The sequence below is a fragment of the Capra hircus genome, chromosome 18 (genome assembly GCF_001704415.2).
Source record: "Capra hircus breed San Clemente chromosome 18, ASM170441v1, whole genome shotgun sequence".
In the NCBI taxonomy this organism is placed as follows: domain Eukaryota; kingdom Metazoa; phylum Chordata; class Mammalia; order Artiodactyla; family Bovidae; genus Capra; species Capra hircus.
In genome coordinates, this window is record NC_030825.1 from 59,198,508 (window position 1) to 59,205,254 (window position 6,747).

The 6,747-nt window shown below is 41.9% G+C and overlaps 1 pseudogene; it reads left to right on the plus strand.

The window, feature by feature from the left end:
- Nucleotides 1,578-2,203, plus strand: LOC102177918 (annotated as a pseudogene).

The following is a 6,747-nucleotide window of genomic DNA, read 5'->3' on the forward strand; positions in this document are numbered from 1 at the left end:
CTTGTGGGGATGAGTTCCCCAACCAGGGGATCAAACCTAGAACCCTGCATTTGGAGTGAAGAATATTAATCACTGGACCACCAGGGATGTCCACAGAGGGCTGTTTCTTTGGTATACAGGAAAATTAGCAGCTCTAGTGAGGAATAGCTGGTTACAGAAATTTCATAGATTCAGGAGGAAAGTTAAGCCTGAGAAGTTCTCTGGTCCTCGACCAATATTAGGAGAAGTGTCCTGAGGAAAAGTCAACTGAGGGCTCCAGTAAGCATGCCATACTTTCCTCTACCCTGCATGCTGATGCCATTCCTTAAAACACATTTTGCTGGTGAGCAGAGTGTAAAACTGAAGGTAGAGCTCCAGAGCCAGCTTCAGAGTTGCCATCACAGCATCCTTGTATCAGAAAACTTGGCTTTTAATGACTGACTCATTTTCCCATCCCCAGCTGTCCTTGGGAGAAATATGGTAGCTTCCCAGGGGTTCTTAAAGCCATGTGGAGGGCAGAAGGGACAGCCAGGTGTCCTTGGATCCCTAGAGCCCAAAGCCCAAAGCTTCATCTCTGAAAGAAGCGATGAGCCTAGAATATTGAAATCAGGAAAAACATTAAGGAGAGAATGCAGGACTGGGATCTCCCATTCCAGTGGATAATTTTCCTTCCCAGTTCAGACAATAAAAATGTGAGCAGGATTATCCATTTCTGCCACCAAAATGGCAAGCTCCTCCAAACCGGTCAGGCATATATTTCAGTGATTTACCCCCAGTAAAGAAATGAGTAGAAATTCCTTTGCAAAAAGGTATGACACAGTCTGTCTCTGACTAATTCCAAATCCTTTAATACCAGAGCTTCATCCACAGTAGAGACACTGAAACTCAGGACTCAGGAGCATAAGCCACTGACTTTGTGGAGCACAACAAACTGTGGGAAATTCCTCAAGAGATGGGAATACCAGAACACCTTACCTGCCTCTGAAGTAATCTGTATGCAGGTCAAGAAGCAACATAGAACAGGCATGAAAAAATGGACTGGTTCCAAATTGGGAAAGATGGCTGTGTGCTGTCACCCTGTTTATTTAACTTACATGCAGAGTACATCATTGAAATGCTGGGCTGGATGAAGCACAACCTGGAATCAAGATTGCCAGGAGAAATACCTCAGATATGCAGATGACACCACCCTTATGGCAGAAAGCAAAGAGGAACTGAAGAGCCTCTTGATGAAAGTGAAATAGGAGAATGAAAGCTGGCTTAAAACCAAACATTCAAAAAACAGAAAAAAACAAAGAGTGCGCACGTGCGGCAGCTAGGCCCGGGCATTTTTTGCTGCGCACCAGCCGTCCGGCCTCACCACCCCTCGCTCGCACGCACGTTCATTCTCTGTCCTCGAGCCCCTTTTACTACACTTTGCTCTTCTCTCCTACTGGAGGAGTCGCTCTCCCCGCGCGGTGCATTCTGGGGAGCCAGGTTGAGCCCACCACCGCCGCAGTCGCTTGAGGAAAGCGAAAAGAGGCCGTGACTGGGGAGAAGACGCCGGGGTCGCCACCGGAGAGGAGTCGTCTGCCCAGGAGCTGCCGCCGGAGAGGCCCGCCCACCTGTTCGCCCATCCCCCTGCCCCGTTTCACGATGCAACCTACTTCTGCAAAGTGGTACGATCGAGGGACTATGTCTTCATTGAATTTTGTGTTGAAGACAGTAAAGATGTGAATGTAAATTTTGAAAAATCAAAACTTAAATTCAGTTGTCCTGAAGGAAGTGATAATCTTAAACACTTAAATGAAATTGATCTTTTTCACTGTATTGATCCAAATGATTCCAAGCATAAAAGAATGGACAGATCGATTTTATCTTGTTTATGAAAAGGAGAATCTGCCCAGTTATGGGCAAGGTTAACGAAAGAAAGGGCAAAGCTTAATTGGCTTAGTGTGGACTTTAATAATTAGAAAGACTGGGAAGATGATTTCGATGAAGACATGTCTAATTTTGATCGTTTCTCTGAGATGATGAACAACATGGGTGGTGATGAGGATGTAGATTTACCAGAAGTAGATGGAGCACATGGTGACTCACAAGACAGTGATGATGAAAAAATGCCAGATCTGGAGTAAGGGATATTGTCATTGCTGGATTTTGAGAAAGAAAAATAACTTCTCTGCAAGATTTCATAATTGAGAGAATTCCTGAGTTGATAGCTCTAAAGGCAGATGCTATATTTGCCTCCTTTAACCCATTTTTATTTAACTTATATGCAGAGTACATCATGAGAAATGCTGGACTGGAAGAAACACAAGCTGGAATCAAGATTGCCGGGAGAAATATCAATAACCTCAGATATGCAGATGACACCACCCTTATGGCAGAAAGTGAAGAGGAGCTAAAAAGCCTCGTGATGAAAGTGAAAGAGGAGAGTGAAAAAGTTGGATTAAAGCTCAACATTCAGAAAAGGAAGATCATGGCATCCGATCCCATCACTTCATGGGAAATAGATGGGGAAACAGTAGAAACAGTGTCAGACTTTATTTTGGGGGGCTCCCAAATCACTGCAGATAGTGACTGCAGCCATGAAATTAAAAGACACTTACTCCTTGGAAGAAAAGTTATGACCAACCTAGACAGTATATTCAAAAGCAGAGACATAACTTGGCCAACTAAGGTCCGTCTAGTCAGGCTATGGTTTTTCCCGTGGTCGTGTATGGATATGAGAGCTGGACTGTGAAGAAGGCTGAGCGCCTAAGAATTGATGCTTTTAAACAGTGGTGTTGGAGAAGACTCTTGAGAGTCCCTTGGACTGCAAGGAGATCCAACCAGTCCATTCTGAAGGAGATCAACCCTGGGATTTCTTAGGAAGGAATGATGCTAAAGCTGAAACTCTAGTACTTTGGCCACCTGATGTTAAGAGCTGACTCATTGGAAAAGACTCTGATGCTGGGAGGGATTGGGGGCAGGAGGAGAAGGGGACGACCGAGGATGAGATGGCTGATGGCATCACGGACTCGATGGACGTGAGTCTGAGTGAGCTCCGGGAGATGGTGATGGACAGGGAGGGCTGGCATGCTGCGATTCATGGGGTCACAAAGAGTCGGACATGACTGAGTGACTGAACTGAACTGAACCCATTTTTCTTTTTTTTTTTTGAAATTGTTTGTTTTAGGTTTTTTTTTTTTTTTTTACTTTACAATACTGTATTGGTTTTGCCATACATTGACATGAATCCACCACAGGTGTACATGAGTTCCCAACCCTGAGCCCCCCTCCCACCACCCTCTGCATATCATCTCTCTGGGTCATCCCAGTGCACCAGCCCCAAGCATCCTGTATCCTGCATCGAACCTAGACTAGTGATTCGTTTCTTACATGATAGTATACATGTTTCAATGCCATTCTCCCAAATCATCCCACCCTCTCCCTCTCCCACAGAGTCCAAAGTCTGTTCTTTACATCTGTGTCTCTTTTGCTGTCTTGTATACAAGGTTATTGTTACCATTTTTCTAAATTCCATATATATGTGTTCGTATACTGTATTGGTGTTTTTCTTTCTGGCTTACTTCACTCTGTATAATCGGCTCCAGTTTCATTCACCTCTTTAGAACTGTCTCAAATCTATTCTTTTTAATGGCTGAATAATACTCCACTGTGTATATGTACCACAGCTTTCTTATCCATTTGTCTGCTGATGGACATCTAGGCTGCTTCCATGTCCTGGCTATTATAAACAGTACTGTGATGAACATTGGGGTACACGTGTCTCTTTCAATTCTGGTTTCCTCGGTGTGTATGCCCAGCAGTGGGATTGCTGGGTCATAATGCAGTTCTATTTGCAGTTTTTTAAGGAATCTCCATACTGTTCTCCATAGTGGATGTACTAGTTTGCATTCCCATAAACAGTGTAAGAGGGTTCCCTTTTCTCCACACCCTCTCCAGCATTTATTGCTTGTAGACTTTTGGATCGCAGCCATTGTGACTGGTGTGAAATGGTACCTCACTGTGGTCTTGATTTGCATTTCTCTGATAATGAGTGATGGAGAAGGCAATGGCACCCCACTCCAGTACTCTTGCCTGGAAAATTCCATGGATGGAGGAGCCTGGTGGGCTGCAGTCCATGGAGTCGCTAAGAGTCGGACATGACTAAGCGACTTCACTTTCACTTTTCACTTTCATGCATTGGCAAAGGAAATGGCAACCCACTCCAGTATTCTTGCCTGGAGAATCCCAGGGACGGGGGAACCTGGTTGGCTGCCATTGATGGGATCGCACAGAGCCAGACACGACTGAAGTGACTTAGTAGCAGCAGCAGCAGATAATGAGTGATATTGAGCATCTTTTCATGTGTTTGTTAGCCATCCGTATGTCTTCTTTGGAGAAATGTCTATTTAGTTCTTTGGCCCATTTTTTGATTGGGTCATTTATTTTTCTGGAATTGAGCTGCAGGAGTTGCTTGTATATTTTTGAGATTAGTTGTTTGTCAGTTGCTTCATTTGCTATTATTTTCTCCCATTCTGAAGGCTGTCTTTCACTTTGCTTATAGTTTCCTTTGTTGTGCAGAAGCTTTTAATTTTAATTAGATCCCATTTGTTTATTTTTGCTTTTATTTCCAGTATTCTGGGAGATGGGTCATAGAGGATCCTGCTGTTATTTATGTCGGAGAGTGTTTTGCCTATGTTCTCCTCTAGAGTTTTATAGTTTCTGGTCTTACATTTAGCTCTTTAATCCATTTTGAGTATTTGTGTGTATGGTGTTAGAAAGTGTTCTAGTTTCATTCTTTTACAAGTGGTTGACCAGTTTTCCCAGCACAACTTGTTAAAGAGATTGTCTTTAATCCATTGTATATTCTTGCCTCCTTTGTCAAAGATAAGTTGTCCATAGGGGTGTGGGTTTATCTCTGGGCTTTCTGTTTTGTTCCATGGATCTATATAAATATGGAACGCTTCACGAATTTGCGTGTCATCCTTGCGCAGGGGCCATGCTAATCTTCTCTGTATCATTCCAATTTTAGTATATGTGCTGCCGAAGCGAGCACCTTTAACCCATTTTTCAACCTGTTTGTTTTTTTTTAAGGTATCACTAAGGGTTGATATGTACCATTGTATGGGGCAGTTTTAAGTCAGCTAAGGCAATAGCCTTGTGCATGAACATTTCCCAGATTTCCATGATGCTGTTGAGGCCCTAGGCAATTGACACCGCAGTTGTGATAAATAAAAATATCACCTAAGTCTCCTTTACTCATAACTTAGATACTGACATGATAGGAAACTCTCTGGCTTAGGGAAAGTAACTGAATTTTAGATTTTAGAACATGGACTCAAAAGTGGCTGAAAGAATTGGTTGATACTTTAAACTGGTAACATGTTATTCCTCTGGCATATCCTTCAGGATTGTTCCACTAAAGTTTTATTTTTCAAAAAATTTACTTCACATTATTGTATGTAAGTGATCACTTGTCAGTGTTCCAGATGTATCTTAGCTAAAACTAGTGAATGCCCTAACTTAGATGGTTTTGAAGCCTGGACATTTGGTATTGTTTGACCCTTAAACTTTTACATCTCTTAGCATGGAGGACGAAGAAAGGCTGTACATTGTTGCTTGAGAGTCTGTACATTTAGGCCAAATTTGTATTTGCACTGTCAGTATGGCAAATGAGTGGAAAAAAAATGTTAATACACTATTGGATTTTTTTATTCCTTTTTTTTTTTTTTTTGGATTCAGCTTGTACCTGGGCTGAAAACCTCAATTTATGTTCATAACAGTGAGTATTTTTTTTAATGTCTACATTCTTTCTAATAAACTGTTGGAAGACTTCTTGGCTATCCTTTCAAGTGTCTGGTTTACTGTAATTTCATGTATTGCCATTTACTGGAATGGAGTTTTTATTTTTACTTGAGGAAGAATTTGGGAATATTCCTCTGTTTGGGGGAAACAAAGGCTTGCTGTAACGTCACAGAAAACCTTTTAAAAGTGGATCTGTAATATAAAATTGTAGATGCACTTTGCAACAGTTGGAAAAGAAAGTGTTGTGATTTGATTGAAATAAAACTAAATGTGTTGTCCTCCTCTAAAACAAACAAACAAACAAAAAACCTAAACATTCAAAAAACAAAGATCTTGGCATCCAGTCCCATCACTTCATGGCAAATGGTAATGATAACCCTGTATGCGAGACAGCAAAAGAGACACAGATGTATAGAACAGTCTTTTGGACTCTGTGGGAGAGGGAGAAGGTGGGATGATTTGGGAGAATGGCATTGAAACATGTATAATATCATATATGAAATGAATCGCCAGTCCAGCTTTGATGCATGATACATGATGCTTGGGGCTGGTGCACTCGGATGACCCAGAGGGATGGTACAGGGAGGGAGGTGGGAGGGAGGTTGAGGATGGGGAACACATGTACACCGTGGCAGATTCATGTTGCTGTATGGCAAAATCAATACAATATTGTAAAGTAAAAAAGAAGAAGAAGAAGAAGAAGAAAAAGAAGAAGAAAAAGGGGAAACAATGGAAACAGTGACAGACTTTATTTTCTTGGGCTCTAAAATCACTGCAGATGGTGACTGCAGCCATGAAATCAAAAGACACTTGCTCCTTGGAAGTAAAGCTATAACCAACCAGGACAGTGTATTAAAAAGCAGAAACATTACTTTGCTGCCAAAAGTCGATCTACTCAAAGCTATGATGTTTCCAGTAGTCGTGTATGGATGTGAGACTTGGACCATTAAGAAAGCTGAGTGCCAAAGAACTGATGCTTTTGAATTGTGTTGG